We start from the raw sequence: 16010 nt of genomic DNA, 5'->3' as shown, positions 1-16010 counted from the left end.
AGCGTTTTAATTAGGAAGTGCTGTCTTTACCATAAATATATCTAATTTCCTCCTTATAATAAGCACATTTTAGTTATTAATACTCATCCTTTAAATTGAACTGCCTTAATTTGAATTTCATTTCTATAATACAAGCATTTTTTTGGTTTGCATTTAAATTATCAAATATATAGAAAAAAAAGATAGAGTTAATTACAGAAGAAATTACAATTTTAAGTCCAATTCCTTGTTGTTCCTTGTAAAATCTTCCAACATATTGTATTTGAAAGCTGCATTTGGATCTTGAGCTTCATATACTAAAATATATTAAGAGTAGCATAGAATTTGTTTCTTTGTCTTTTCTATAGCCTAAATGAATGTAGATATATTAAAATACTAGCAAATCATTTTAAGAAGAGATCAATGTCTTCTTTACAACTTCAATGTACAAATGCACTTATAGCCCATTATAGCACAAAAGATTTTTAAAAATCTATATATACATAATAACCAACATCACAAGTTCAAATTCAATCCATAAATCACATTTTTATCTTTGCATGGTACTTTATTTCCTATTCTTTAAGTATTTTCTCAGTGACTGCAGATCATTGGAAAAAATGAACACCAATTCACAGCCTCCAGGCTCCAAATGAAAGAACTTCTCCTGCTGTTTTCCTAGATGGTTAATAAATTGTCCTATAAGTCTGCCAAGGTATAGGAAGATACATTAAAATGTGTATTGTTAAAAGTTCATAGCTGTGTAAAAATTATTCAGCACAACAGAGATGTAGGATTAACCTGCTCTGAAATTTAGGATGGAGACCCTTCTATGAAAATTACTGAAGGATAAAGATTGTCAGAAAGTTTTAAACCACTAAACCTGAGACATCAGAAAAGATTTAAAATAAGACCTCAGTACTGCAAACAGCAACTTGTAGAAAGACTGAGCTGGCAGAAGCTGCTAAACATTCTTTGAAGGATCAGCAGCAAGAGTGTGGCCAGAAGAACACTCCTGGAAAACCACAACCTTGGATCTCCTCAGTGCTGCACTTCTAATGCCCAGCTTCAGCTGGGATTGTGACCCACTCAAGGGATAATCCCCTTCCCCACATACACACACTAGACTACCTGGCAAGGGTATCTAATCCTCCAATGAATACAAATCAAAGCTCTGAGATCACAATTGATTTTATATTAGACCAACAATTTGATGGAAATATGGATGCATGTCATTCTCCGAAATCTGTTTTAAAGTAATAACCCTGCAAATGAAGTACTGTAATACTGTAGGTGAGATGAAGGTGAGCAGACATGAACATGCTATGCCTTTGTTTTTTCTAGGCTCCAAAATTTTAGATGTACAGAGGTAGGATTGTCCTATCTTAACTTTAGTATGGTACAATTTCTCTTTAAAGCATTTCATTTTCCCAGGAAAGACTTCATTGAAGCATATTGTCTGATGCCATCTTCAGATCAATTCTAAAATTTTAAGATTTGGATGGCCCCTATAACTGTCCTTTCAAATGGGTTTGCTGCTATGGCAGATTTTATTTCAGAACAACAAGTTCTAAAAATGCCAAAAGATATTTAACAAAATGCTGTTTAAGACTGAGTTAAAACTGAATCCATATGGAAAGTGCCAAGTTCTGATAGTTGAAATATGCCTGTACATTAAACAGCTTGCAGGGAAAATGTACTATATTTTCATTAAATGTATTCTTTTATTAAATATATACTTCTATTATGTTAGAAAAACAGTCTACTAAAAAAATTCAGAAGGTTTTCTAAAGAACATATTCTATAAACTCTTTCAGAAATACAGAATTTGTAATAGGGCAGAGACTGTAATATATATGTAAATAACCAACTCCAACGTAGTCATCATTTGAAATAAAAAAACAAGTAAAGATATGGGAACACTCTCTCTACTAAAAACACTTAGGTCCCAAGAATATTTCTCCTGCTTGTGGCTGGGAAACCAAGCATGCCTGAGGCAGTAGGCTGTGCTCTCTCCTTTCCTTGCTCCACAGCCAAGTGCCTGTGCACACGTGCCATGATCTCCAGAAAGGTGCTCCATTCCCCTGTAACCCAAGGCAGCACCACCTTCTGCTCACATCAGCACAGGGAGCGGGAGCACCAGCAGGGATCTCCCTGTCCTGAGAACAAGGGCTCATCCCTGCCACACCAAGGCACTTCATAAAAGGGGATGTGGAAAGAGGCTGTGAGCGCAGCCCTGGCTGCTTTCAGGACTCCAAGGAGTGTTTTGACAACAGCATTTGGAGTGAGGCTGATGCCTAGAAAGGTTGATCTGGAAGAGAGCTAAATGGACAAAATAAGAATTTATTGAAAGGCCTTGAAGGGATACACCCTGGGCAGCATAAGGGCTGGCCAGAGCTACACCCAGGTTGAATCCAAGATGGATCCTAGTCACGAGTTTTTACACTTTCACGGGTTTTGGTTCATCTACATATTGGATTCAATTGTCCAATTACAGCTCCAGGTCATCCCCTGGCTTGCCCCCTTCTCTTTACATTGTTTATGCTTTTTGGGCAATAGTTGTCCTCAATTCTCTGCTGGGAAGGGATTGTTTAATTTAACTGCCCTGTGAAGAGAATCTACTAACACCTAATATGAACTTTCAGGGTTACATGCCAAGCAGCAGAGAATCTGTAAAATATAAAAGCTAAAGCCCAAGGCATCAAGGCTCCAGGCACTTTGGTGCAGGGCTACAACAGACTCTGCAGCAGCAGCCTGGCAACTTCAACAGGCAATTTCCTGTGTACAGCTTCACCACGGGGATTATTAGCCAGCTAATACAGCTTTGTAATTAAAAATACCTGTTTCCTGGGGAACTGGTATAATTATTTTTGGCCCTTTTCCTGAGTTTTGCTGCAGTTTATGGCTTAGTAGAAGGGAAGCACTTTGTGTTTTTTCTTTTGTTGTTGCTGTCTTTTTTCTTTTTTTTTTACATTTTTAAAGTCATATCTCTGAATACCATTTACAATCTGAGATTGTTTTTCAGTGCCACCTGCACATCTCTTGCATACAATATACTCATGCAGTCACTACATTGAGCTACACTTGTTTTCAGGACTCACACACTAATGCTCTGGTATATCAGCGGGACCTGCAAGAGCATCTGAGGATAGAAAGCATTAGTGAGAGTATAATGACCATTATGTGCAACATTAAAATAATTCTTCACAGTCCAAATCTTGGCCTTTTGTGCTTCACAGTTTTATGAAGTTACAGATTTACATGATATTGAGGTTTCCTACACCCCCTATATAAAAATTCCTTGTGATAAAGCACAACTTATTGCAATAGTGTTTGAGGCAAAGAGGGGGCCATGCTTTTCTCCCCCTCCAACAGGACTGACACATGTTGCATTCAGGGAAAAGTAGAGATCAGGGGGTTCTTTACTGCAGCACAGCTGAATCACCTGTGTTAGGTGAGCTGAACTATGGGAACAGGGCTGGAGACCAACAGGAGAATCGGGGAACCCAAACCAGCCCCGTAATCCTGCTCCTGCATCAAAGAGTGAAAATCTGTTATTAGGCCTCTCACCGAAGAGAATCAGTAATCAAGTTACAAAGCTGCCCGTAAAGTTTTCAGCCCAGAGTGCAGTGATGCAGAGGAATCCAATGCAGTAGGAGAAGCATACAGTGATACAGTGTATTACTTTAAAATCTCTCCTATGCTCCTGCTAATCATGCCAGACTACAGCTCATAATTTAAATTATTCATTGGGGAAGAATAAAAGTTTAATCAATAAAACCAGGGTCAAGTCACCCATACTAGAGGTTCAGGAAAAGAAGATGCCTTGAAACTAAGCTGTAAAATACTGTATATTTTGAAGGAAACCTTAATATCTCCCCTCGCTCCTATATTCATTAATAATAACAACCTACCACCTCACCTGACCTTTGCCTTCACAGGTTTGAAAGACAGTTTATGAAAATCTTTAGCATTACTGCATTTCTTTATCAGTACTTCAGTACTAACAGTACATCCAAGAATCCTTAATGTTACAAAGACAGCTCTTGATCTTCCTCCAGAGCTATGAGTAAAACATCATTAAAAGAAAAAAAAGCTTCAAAAGAGAAAGATATTCATAAAGGTGGTCACCACTGTTTACTTTTTGTCTTGTGTTTGATGCTTAAGTGCTACAGCACCAGATTGCAATGTGCATTGATACTCCATCTTTTCATAATTGGCAGGGCCATAGGCAAGTGTTAAAATATTCTGTGTAGCTGTGATTGTAGTGCTGATCGATCACTCTCCAAGGCTGCAGGAAAAGCTGGCAGTTAAAGTCACTGCATAGAGCAATCATCGCAGCACTGACAGGCTGCTGTCAAGCAGGCAGGGGCATTCTGGAGACAGATAGCAGAAATGCCAAATCTGAGACAAATGCTCTTGGAATATGTAATAAATCATATTAGCTGTCTGATGCTTCTCCTTGGTGTATTGATCGTGATTAAAATAAACTAATTAGAATCATAATCATGATGCAGTGATACAGGAAACAAAGAGGTGAGCTATGCAACATAATCGTGAAGTGTTTTGTAGCAGTCAAGCCAGACCACTTTCTATCTTCTCCACTTATCAGCCAATTACAGCAAGCAGTACATTTTGCATCAGGCTATAGGAATGTCAAACAGAAGCCTGGATATATAGCCCTCCCCTCTTAACAACTGCACATAGGTGCTATATTATGATCTCAATTTGGGCTGCACTTCCAGGGAAGCTACAGGAGCCATTTGAAGGTGAAGTGTAGAAAGTGAATTCTGCTGTAGCCCTCTTGCAGAGCTATAGGGGACATGAACACAGTCACAGCCCCCCTGCAACCCTCAGGCCAGGAGCCAGAGTGGGGACAACCTATAGCCAGACACATGTGCAGAGGAGGTACATGGGATTCCTCTGCAGCAGGAGGGGCCTGCAGGAAGGCAGTGCCTTGCAATGGGGGTTTTACTTCTGTGGCTTCACCAGGCATGTATCTATAGTCATTTTGACATAGCCAGGATGAAGCAGCACTGATGATGCAGTTGGATATGCAGGAGTTTGTGATTTTTTGCATTAAAATTCTAATAATTCATGTCATATTATATTGAGATGCATTTGCCAATTGTGTGACTTTCTATATCTACCCAGCACAACCTGAAATATTTAACTTTTCCATGCCATGTCATACAGAAGAAAACAGAGCAGTCATATTAAGTTACCAAGCATAGTTGACTAAAGAAATATCCTTATCCATACTAAGAACACCATGATAAGTTTAAACAATCTTTCAGAACTCCTGGGAAAACTCCCAAAACCAGCTCTTTAGAATTTTTAGCACTCAAATATTTTCAGTTCCCTGACACGGATATTCAAGATACACAAAATACAAGGATGCCCAGCGGTTGGTTTAAAAAGGATCAGAGGAACAACTTTCATCTGGAAGCAGATGCCATGCATCAGTCATGAGAATTTTTACATTTAACAGGGTCTGTATTTTGTTCTGAACCAATGACTCAATATTACATCTTCATCCTCTTTTCATGCCAATTTTACACCGACTTAACTCTATTAACATATCCCTTACCTTTAAATGGCTTATTTCAGACTCACATTAAAGTAGATGAGACAGAAGTCAGTGCTTCCTGGGGTTGGCTCCTAATACATTGTTGATGCTGTCAACAGCTTAGAATAAATATTTTACTGCTTTATTTAACCTGACACTTCATTTTATCTACTAAAGGTATAATATAAAAGACATTCAGATTAACATGCAGATTTGTGAAAACTAGAAGATCTACAGTAAATTTAATCTCTGCTAAATGTATGTGCAAGGCAATGGTAGGTTCGATGTTAAATCATTCATACAACTTCAGTTATGCAATTCTACACAGATTTCTAGTATGCTAATTTCTCAGCAACGGTAATTGCCCGTTTTTAAAAGGTCATAGAATTTCATCTCCCATCTTACTTAATGTAGCAACCAATGAAGACAATGTAATGTTAGGATTTTATCTGCTTGGCCAAAAAATTCTAACTCACCTGCCTTCAGGAAGGAACATTCTATCTTCCATCTCTACTCAGCCATTCTGAAAAGGTGCTGATTAGTTAAGTGATTAATGTTAATAGTCACTTCTCTAGGTAGCTAAATTGGATCTAAGTTACTAAGTGAAGGCATTGCTATTTGAACTGATTGGGCCCAAATCTAACTACAAAGTAATTGACAACAGAGTGGAAGGTAGCTGCAACTAAAAAACTGGTCAGCAGCAAAATTAAAATAGAGGTAGCAATTCAAGTAAGCCTCTGCAACACATGCAGACAAAATTGAACCTTAAGGGTTCAGTTATGGATCCTAAGACCACATAACACTAGGCAGGATTATGAGTAATCCTACCTGATCTGAAACACAGAAAGAGCCTAACAACCCTGAAGGAAGGATGTCCTTTCTTTCTCTCCACTACTGATCACAGCCTCCCTGGAACAAAGCCAGTCAGGATCACAGCTCCTCCTCATCCTCTTCTCTCTCTCCAAGCCCTTGCAATGCAGCACATTTAGGGTCCCCAGGCTGCAAGGCTGGATGTCTTTGTGTGTGGGGAAACAAAGGGAAAACAAAGGAGTTTCCTATGTAAATATAATTTAGTCCCAAGAATAGTGGTACTGTTTCCATTCTTTGTTTGTGGTGGTGTGTAATCAACTGACATAAGTAACTGTGTGACAAGGCTAATGAGATTGATTAACTCAGAGGAAAATGAGGCTCTATGAGATACACATGACTTTATCTATATTACATTTTGTTCATTTAGTTACAAGATCTAAAAAGGAGTTGTTTCCCACATCATGGGAAGCAGCACCTAGAGCAGCACCTAGAAATGCTTTCCACAATTTTTATAATGCCATAACTAGACTTATATCACAAAAATCAGATTAGTATAGATGATCTATTAAGATCAGTGAATTGATTTGAGGTTAAAACCTACACTTTGGCTTTCATCAGTTGTGCCACAAGGAAAGAAAAGTGGAAAGAAAATAGGAAATTAGAAAATGAAATTAAATGTATATCTGCATATTTAGAATTTAAAAGTCACAGTTATTACTGGCATGCTTTCCTGTAGCAATTCCATATTTTAGAGATTTTGTTATAGTTTCTTAGGTGTCAAAGTTGAGGTCAATGAATCTCTACTGGTGTTTATCTATCAAACTGGCCAGGATGACCACAAATGCAGAACCATACAAATTATTAAAATGGAAGTTGAACCTTGAACCTTCAAGGTCGGGGGTTTTGGTTTGTTTGTGTCCTGCTCTCCCAAACCCAAAAAGGCCAGCATTCAGCTACTTGACTTCAATTAACAGATCGATTTTCCAAAATACAATAAACTCTGTCACAAGAGCAAAAATCATGCAATCTGTTTTGGAACTAGGCAAACCAAAATGCAAAAGGTATTTCCCTTTATATAATGAAAATTAGTTTTGTTTTTCTTCAAGTCATATTATTATGTAGAAATGGAAAGCTGGAAAACTTGTTAATCTTCTTTCCTTCCTCCTCTTTTCTTCATATTGGCATAACCTTTTCTGGCAGTAGTGGGAATGCCAACGTTATGTGTTTCTAATAAAAGAAAGAACCTTTTTCAGATTGTACACCAGCTGCTAAGCATTTCTACAAAGTTTCATTTGAGAATTAATGTGCTTTCTTAAACATTTTGTGCAGCTTTTTCTTTGCATGAGAGTACTTTTAACACAACAAAATGACAGCTTCAAAGAGTCGCTTGGAAGATCTCTATAAACTCTGCAAAGGCTTCTCCAATTTCACATTGGACTAGAACTCCTCTTGTGGTGAGGAGGAAAAACACTCCTGTCAGTGAAACAGCAATTTTGTATGCAGACTGAAACATTGGTCACTACAAGAAAGCAGAGTCATTATACCAAAAAAAAAAACCCCAAGCAAACCCTACCTCTCAAAATTTGTTCACATCAATGGCTTAAAAACACAAGTCCCACAAAAGTTAACCCACTTTAAAAACAGGTCTTGGCAGATGGATTATTTGGAATGCACAGGCAAACATCAGGTTTCAGAAGTCAGCTGGAAAGAGATACCTATGTACACTAAAATATTGATTTAATTTCTGACTTCTTTATGGCTTTTATTTCCATTTGTGCAAATGTAAACCCACTGTTTCATTTCTGTTTTGTCTTTTTGGAGTGTGTGAAGCACTGATATTATAACCCAGTGAGTGATTAAATTTCCTTTCAACTCAATTATTTTACTTGTTCCTTTTTTTTTCTACTTTTAATCCTTCCCTTAGCCTTTCCTTCCTTACCATTTAATATTCTATTAATACAAAATTTCAAAGAAGACAGTGATGTTTATGCTCACCAACTATTTCTTCTGCTCTTATCATTTAGAAAATACTGGTGTTAAAAATAAGTAGCACCTATCAGCACATGAGAAATCGACACCAGCTGGCAACAGCCAGCTCTAAAACAGCTCTGAAATGGCTGTTAAGAGTCTTCTGTGTCAGATACATATTCCAAATAAAGGCAGATACTCCCAACCTCAAAATCACTATGAACTCTATCAGCTGGCTACAGAGACACAGCACTTCAAAGACTGGAGTTGGAGGAGGAAGGGCAAGCACTAAAAAAAGTCATGATGCAAACAGCAGAGAGGCAATACAAAAATTTCCCTTCAAGGATCCTTGTTGAGTATGTTTCAAAATACTTGGTCTGAAAGCTTGTGACATGTGCATGAGCTCTCAGATCACAGCTCCAGTGGTAGAAACAGCATCCAAATCCAACTGGATTTATTTAAACATCAGCATTTTTGATCAAAAAAATATGTTGCCATTGTGAGGAGACTGTACTTACAAATACTTCACAAGTGAATTATTGCATAGTGAAAATTTAACAAAAGAACTGTGGATTACATATGAAGAAGTTTTTCCCGTCCCTTTCAGAAATTATCAGTTTGTAGTAGAGAAGCTGCATCAATAATCAGACAGTGAATGGGCAAAAAAACCTCCCTACCTTTAAGTGAACTGTCTTCCTACAAAAAATAACCATAGCAGGAAAATCTCATATCTGTGCAACCACCAGATTTGGACACTTGAAACTAGAGTGATTGCTTTCTTTTGCAATGCAAACCAGGAATTACAAGAACATTTATCAACCAGATGTACCAGAATCCATGTAAATATTGATGGCAAAAAGAAATCTATATAGGGAAACATCCTTTTTTTGCTCATTAGTGGAATAATTGCATGGTCAGAGTAATAATGGAACAGGACTGTTCTCAATAAAATATTAATATCTTTTCTGAAAAGTCCATTCACAGTTGAAATAAAATGCAGGGCAGAGAGGAGATGAAAAATACTCCTCACACAGAATATTTCTCTTTCATCCATGTCAATTGTTAACTAATTTTGATTTTAAAACATTTTAATAATTTTTCAAACAGAAAAAAAATTCTGGAACAGGACATAATTTGCGTGTAGAGGATGAGTGAAGTATGTCATGTTCTTCAGCCAGTCTCCAACAAGGCTTCATAACAATGACAGTTTGCAAGTATAGATAATTACAGATGTAAATTTGTGCCAGCAGTGATGCATATGCATGATTTGTGGCATTTAGGTGTCACACACTTCATGTATAAATGACATAAATTGTGTTCAAAATAGTTACAGGTGCCAAATGATGAAAATGACAAGCAGAAAAGGGAATATCAACTGATAGCTGAGCTCCTGTCTGGGAAGGAGTGGCACTTGCTGGCAGCAACACCTCATTTGAAAAACTTGTTCTGTGTAACATGGAAATCAGATAAGTAAAAATACTTGGGTGTTAAGTAAACTTAATCAACTCAAGTGTCTAAATATTTATATCCAAATATTCAATTTGGTGCACATATGAGATCAGCTTCAAAGACAAAGCATTTCAGAGTGACCTGGATGTGCAGATACCCACACTGCTCCCTTTGATTCAATGGCATTCTTTTGCAGACAGTCATAGCAATATCTAGCTTGATTTTTTAAAGACTGCATTTGTATAAAAAGGAAGAGGGCAGAGAGAGACAGCACCTACTCTGGCCCCTGGCTGGGAATGGCAAAGCCAGGTGACCGAGTTTCATTATCATTCATTAGCAGTAGAGTATCCAGCTGCTCTTTCTGCCTCAAAATGTAAGCAGAAGGGAAGATTACTTTTACCAAGAGCATAGGTACTTGTTTTAATAAATAAATGTCTGAAGATAATCCTAAAAAATAAAATTAGTTTGAAATTTCATCAACACGAGCTTAACAAATTAGTCTGCCTTTTACAGACTAATTTATTCATTCACATCATAAGTAACAGTATTAAAGAGCATTTATGAAAAAACTACGGTAGAGCCAGTCATGTGATATTTCTATTTCCTTTCTTTTCAGCAGTTTCAATTGACTTTTTAATGAAATGTCATTCCCTTCCATCAGCAGATCAGGAATGTACTACTTGTTGTGGCTGCAGTGTTACACCCCCTGCCCTCCAGCCCATAAAACATAGTAGTGATAAAAAAATAAATTAGCAGCACTGCTTAGCTGTATTACACTGATTATCTAAATATAATTTTTAAAACCTATGATTTTTTTTCTAGTGGTCTCAAAAATACATAGTTCTGCACTTTTTGATAATATAGAGAAATGTTAGCTTGCTACAAGTGAAAAGATCTGGCATTTTCATTCAGATGTACAAATGTTACCTGAACAACCAGAAGTGTAAGGTCTGAAAAAAGTAACATATTATGAATACTATGTTGCAATATGTCCATAAATAATATACCATTACATCAGTTACTATGGTAACTATTCGAGATCATTACGTTGGGGTTTTTTCTACTACGTAAGAAAGAAATATTCACATATTCATGGCATTATCAGGGAGGTTTGATTCCAAGCAGGTTACTATTTTAGGTATTGTTCCCTTCTCACAAATGACTCTGGGAGAAAGCATTTTTGACTCAGCAAGCTTTTCTTAGGTCACTTACTCCACAGTGTTTAAGTAAACAAGTAAAAAAAAAAAATTAAAAAAAAAAAAAGGCAGATCCTTTACCTGGCAAATGCTCAAGTTGGGCAAGTTTTGTTGAATAAAACATTTCTTCAGGAAACTGTCTTGTTTCCATCCATGGTACATTCTTTCAAATTCTTTTAAATCATTACACATGTGCAAGAACGAAATGTGAGGTGGTTCCTAATGTAGTGGTAGGAGAGGTGGTACGCAAGTGTTCAATCAGCAACCTGCAAGTGGGCAAAACACAACATCATGTCACCTATTGCTTTAGCTAAAGAAAAAAAGCAAAAAAAATATTTTGCTTCAGTTTAATAAAAGAAAAGGCAGCAGTAAATGTTAAAGAAACTAATAACCTAAATTTTCTCATTATGCAATTATGGCTTTGTAACAGGCCATATAATTGAAATTTATTTTTAAAGATCAGACATAGGAAGGAAGAGAATCCACAATAAAGACTTTTAAGAATCATTACTATTTAAAAATTGCATTTTCAAGGTAATATTCAACTATGTTTAAAAACTTCTCTTGGATAGAACAGTAATTCAGTGAGGTTTTGGTTACACAGTGTCACAAAAACATTTCTTAAACTACTTGCAGAGGGCAGAAACCACTGAATATTTCAAGGAAAGCAATAAAGATATTGGCCAAAGTTAACAAACAGTACCTGCTCTATACTTGAATGTGTTTGTATATAGCAGGTACACACATATATATGTATGTGTGTACACATAAAATAAAATGGGATTGAAGACAGACAAACAACCCATATCACTCAGCAAATATTTTATCACATTACTATTAGACCATTTTACAAAAATAACTTTTCTCTTTTTTTATACCTAATATGCCCCCTAAACTTAAAATTAACTCTTGTGAATAGCTTAAACTTCACCTGCATGCTTTGAAGCAGAGTAGATAAAAATATAAGTGACTGAAGAAAAAAATATAATATTAAAGTAGTATTGTTGGTTTAGAGCTCCTGTGTGGCTTTAGCCCTTGTGATTTGCCTTTTGTAAAATAAAGCAAATAGTTAAGCAGCGACTAGCTTTGTGCAAGGTCCACTGGTGATTTTTGCAGGGGTATTAAAGAAAGGGTTCCTTTGTTTGGTTGATGGTTTTTTTGGTTGTTCATTTTTTCACAGCTGTGTTTCTCACTCTTCCCTAACAGGTCAGGAATACACAGGGCCAAAAGCCACAATCATTGAGTGAACTACAGACATATTTTTCAAGGCAAAATTGACCAGGGCTTTTGTATGTGAAAGCAATAATTCACAACTCTACATTCTACAGCCTCACTGGTTTAGGGTGTGAGTGGGGTGTCCAACCACCCCTCAGCAGGAGGCAGGAATTTGTCCACACAAAATTTAACATATTTTTGCACTGGATATTGATCAGTGAACAGTCTGTATTCCGCCTTGTACAGAATGTACAACAATTTTTTTCACATTTTAATTGATCTTTGATATGCACAATAGATGGCAGTTATCCCTAAGTTTTTTTTAGGAGAATTATCAGAGAGTGTGATGCCTCATTTGCTGGATAATAAATGTTCCATCATGGTAATAACTGCAGGGAAGGGTATGTTTCTGAAACAGCTTCTCTAGCTGGAGAAATGGATTAGAGAGATTACCATTTCATCAAAGTGGCAGAACAGTTGAGAGGAAATATGGAAGGAAATTTTTGTATAATTTCTGTAGAGTTGCTATTTGTCAAACCCCACTGGCATCAATCATGCTATATCTTTTCTCCTGATGCAATCACATCAAAAAAAGTTTCTCTTTAATATGCATATGTTGGAGTAAAAGAAGAGACATATAATTCAAATTTCTTTGAATTCTACTATCATCTAGATAAGAAATGCACAGATGATACTATAATTTTAATTTCAGTTTATAAGTTTTTCCCAACATTAAAGAAGTTTCTTCACCTTGATCATATTTGCTATAGCAGATTTTTAAACTAATTGTACCATGATTTCCAGCAAGGTACTCAGTCCTGTGTATAAATAAGGAACACATCGATTCTCAGACATGAAATTCACATATAGAAAACTTGAGAGGTCTGACATTCTTGAAGAATAATGGTGATTAACATGCCTGAACTGCATTCAGTCAAGAGCCATGTTAATGGATTTTGGAGAAGGCATTCCTATCGACCCATGCAACCCTGTAGTGAAGTCATTAAAGAAAAAGAAATAACCAATAAAAGGATTTGCTGCATGTAAAAAAAGTAGTTGCTGAATTAGAATAGGGAAGCTTAGAAGTCAGATCATACAGTTTTTTTCAGAAGTGCCTTTTTTATTATATTCTGTTTTCCTTATCTCCCCTCACCCCAAGTTTCAAACAGAACACATTTTCTTTACAAAATCATATCCAAAAAAATATAACTAGTTGTAGTATGATTTCCATATGTTGTTCAAGTGAGATTTGAGAGGCATCCAGAAGCTTAAACTGGTGGAAAAGCTGCCTAGTGCCAGAGGAGCTGTGTCTGCTAGAACAGAAAATGTCTGTGGTTGGGATATAACATAAGTGTAGTGAAGATTAGTGTATCAGAGAAGACTAGTGAAAAGAAAAAGGAAAATACAGAAAAACCAAATAGCTCATCACTCAAAGTTTTGAAAGTCAGCATATGTATCAGCTTATCTGAATAATCACAGATGTCATGCATTTTGGATTGGCCATGCAGAAAGCTGCATGCATGCTCCTGAAAAGTGGACATCTGAGAACAAAGACTGCAGTTCCTTTGAAATTTTGCTAATAATGCAAAGGATCTTAAAAATTATAACATAGAGGCATAATCCGTTTTAAATGGTGTTTTTCAGAATTTTTATTAGATATCCTAGGCCTTTAGCTCCTTGTTAAAAGGCTATAGCATGTTTGTATTTTGTTTAGCTATTTGCATAATATAAAAATATTACCTAGCAATTAATGTATGTAGATTACATCCCAGTGACACTTCCTTGCAGTGAATTCTGTGTTTCCCTGCAGATGTGTTTGTTATTGTGTCCATAATTAAGCAGTTTTTCTTACACACACCCTGGTATCTAGATGTCTCTGTAGAGTGTGTTTAGACCTCTGCTTGCACAGCATGCTCCTTACTGTGCAGCTGTAGTTTTCCAATTATCTCCATGACTTGAAACACAAACCTGGAAAAATATAACCCAAAGTGACCAGGACAGTGTGTTACTCCTGGGTAACACTGTGGGATACTCACTTTGCCACAATCTCAGCAGGATTCCAATGGAGGAGGTCACATGGCATGAAATATTATCATGCTGTACACATAAGGTTGAGGATTAAGCCTGATAGATGAACAGAACTCAGTCCCATCTTCAAACCATGCATCACCTACAATGCCAGTTCTGCGGCAGGTACAAAACAGGGCTAGCCTGGAATGAGATCTGGTTTTGCCTGCTGATAAAGTCAATCACACATTTAATCTGGTTAAATTAATATTTACACAAGCTTAGAGGGTTAACAACAAAAGTCATACCACTATACCTGATCCCCCTCAGCATTACCTGAGGATGACAGAGATCAAATCCCACAAACTTTTAGGTCCCCTCCGTGTCATAAGTATATGCCTTCTCACAAAGCATTCAGATGGAGTAAACTCATTAAAGGACATTTATTATTCCTTCCCCAAAAATGGGAAGTTTCATTGGGGTACATTTTCAGATAGTTTTGTGATACTGCAACTCAACAACTAAAAAAAATTGCACAAATATGCACTCAATGCGTCCCTTTGGTCTATGAGACAAGTGAAAAAACAGGAGCTGTTACACATTTTTGAAAAATTCAGCCTCGGTTCCTTGTTCCAATGGTTTTTTTTGGTGCCTAGGGATCTCAGTCTGGATAAGGGAATTAATTCCTGCTTTTGGACAGTCAGGGCAGTCTTTGGTGTGAAATCATTTGTAATGTATCAGTGTTTTAGACTCTATTTTATGCCAGGAATAATGCACCTACACTTTTCAAGGTTTTGGGGGGTCTTTTTGGTCAAATTGCCCTAAGTTTTTATATTAAAAATCTCATAAAGCATTATATTAAATAAATTTTAAAAAATTATTAGCAGACGATAACATATCATTCAAGAGTTTCATGTTCTGAGGAGGAATATTTTTACATAGCTATGGCCATTTTCACCAGGTTTTCAGATCTTTTTAAAAGGGAGACCACCCTAAAAAAAATGTGATCTATTAGAAAAAAGTAGGTTAAAAATCAAACACTTTAAATAGTTTTGAAATTATAATCCTTCATAGCTTTTGAAAAGTATGTTTCATTATTTAATTTTCATAACTTGCCACTTTACACATTCACTATCTTTCATTGATTCTTCTGATGCCATAGACTGACAAAAAATTGTCTAGTAAAAGTAGAAGTTTTGCTCTTAATAAACAAGTGCTGGTTTTAACTGGCATTAAGGTTCAGTTGGAGAAACACATGTCTCCATCAACCTGCTGTTTGTTCTAGTAAGAGAAGTTTCACATGCAGGAAACGCACTGTGCCAGACGTGTACAAAGAGTTCCTGCACGTGTTTAGCTTTTGGCAGGATAGATTTTCCTGGCTTCTCTGGGGCTTTTCCTCGTCTAATGCCACCCAGAAAACTCAAACTGATTGCAGGCCATACTTAAGGACCTCATGTTTCTGTGCTGACTGAGCAGCTGCAGACCATCAACAGTTCAGAAGTGTGCAACTTGTGCAGCACTACTGCAACATCATTTTATCAGATCATCTGAAGAGGAGCTGTCCATAATTTGGGGCACACAGCAGCACTCAAAGCCTATGCAATCCACAATCACAGTTATGTCTCCAGATATTTCTCCAGGCAAAAGAAAAACACCATCCAGGAAAATGGTGATGCTAAAACTGCCAGGCTGTCCCTGGGGTCTGTCCACTGTACTCAAGAGCTGCCTCCCTTGAGAGCAGCATATCCACAACTGAACCACCAGAGTGGACTCAAACATTTATCTCATTTTCCAGCATGGCACCTATGAAACATGAT

The 16010-nt window shown here is 36.9% G+C and overlaps 1 long non-coding RNA gene across 1 annotated transcript in view; it reads right to left on the bottom strand.

The window, feature by feature from the left end:
• LOC135304995 (uncharacterized) overlaps nucleotides 1-16010 on the bottom strand; it is a 657910-nt gene that overhangs the window by 545439 nt on the left and 96461 nt on the right. The window contains exons 19-20 of the long non-coding RNA XR_010366252.1: nucleotides 14223-14422; nucleotides 11053-11237 (exon numbers count right to left, since the gene is read on the bottom strand). This is a non-coding gene — a long non-coding RNA (uncharacterized LOC135304995). The remainder of the gene's footprint in view (nucleotides 1-11052; nucleotides 11238-14222; nucleotides 14423-16010) is intronic.

This window comes from Passer domesticus, chromosome 7 (genome assembly GCF_036417665.1).
Source record: "Passer domesticus isolate bPasDom1 chromosome 7, bPasDom1.hap1, whole genome shotgun sequence".
Classification (NCBI taxonomy): Eukaryota; Metazoa; Chordata; class Aves; order Passeriformes; family Passeridae; genus Passer; species Passer domesticus.
The sequence above is the reverse complement of the archived record's forward strand: the minus strand, read 5'-3'. Positions and strand labels throughout refer to the sequence as shown.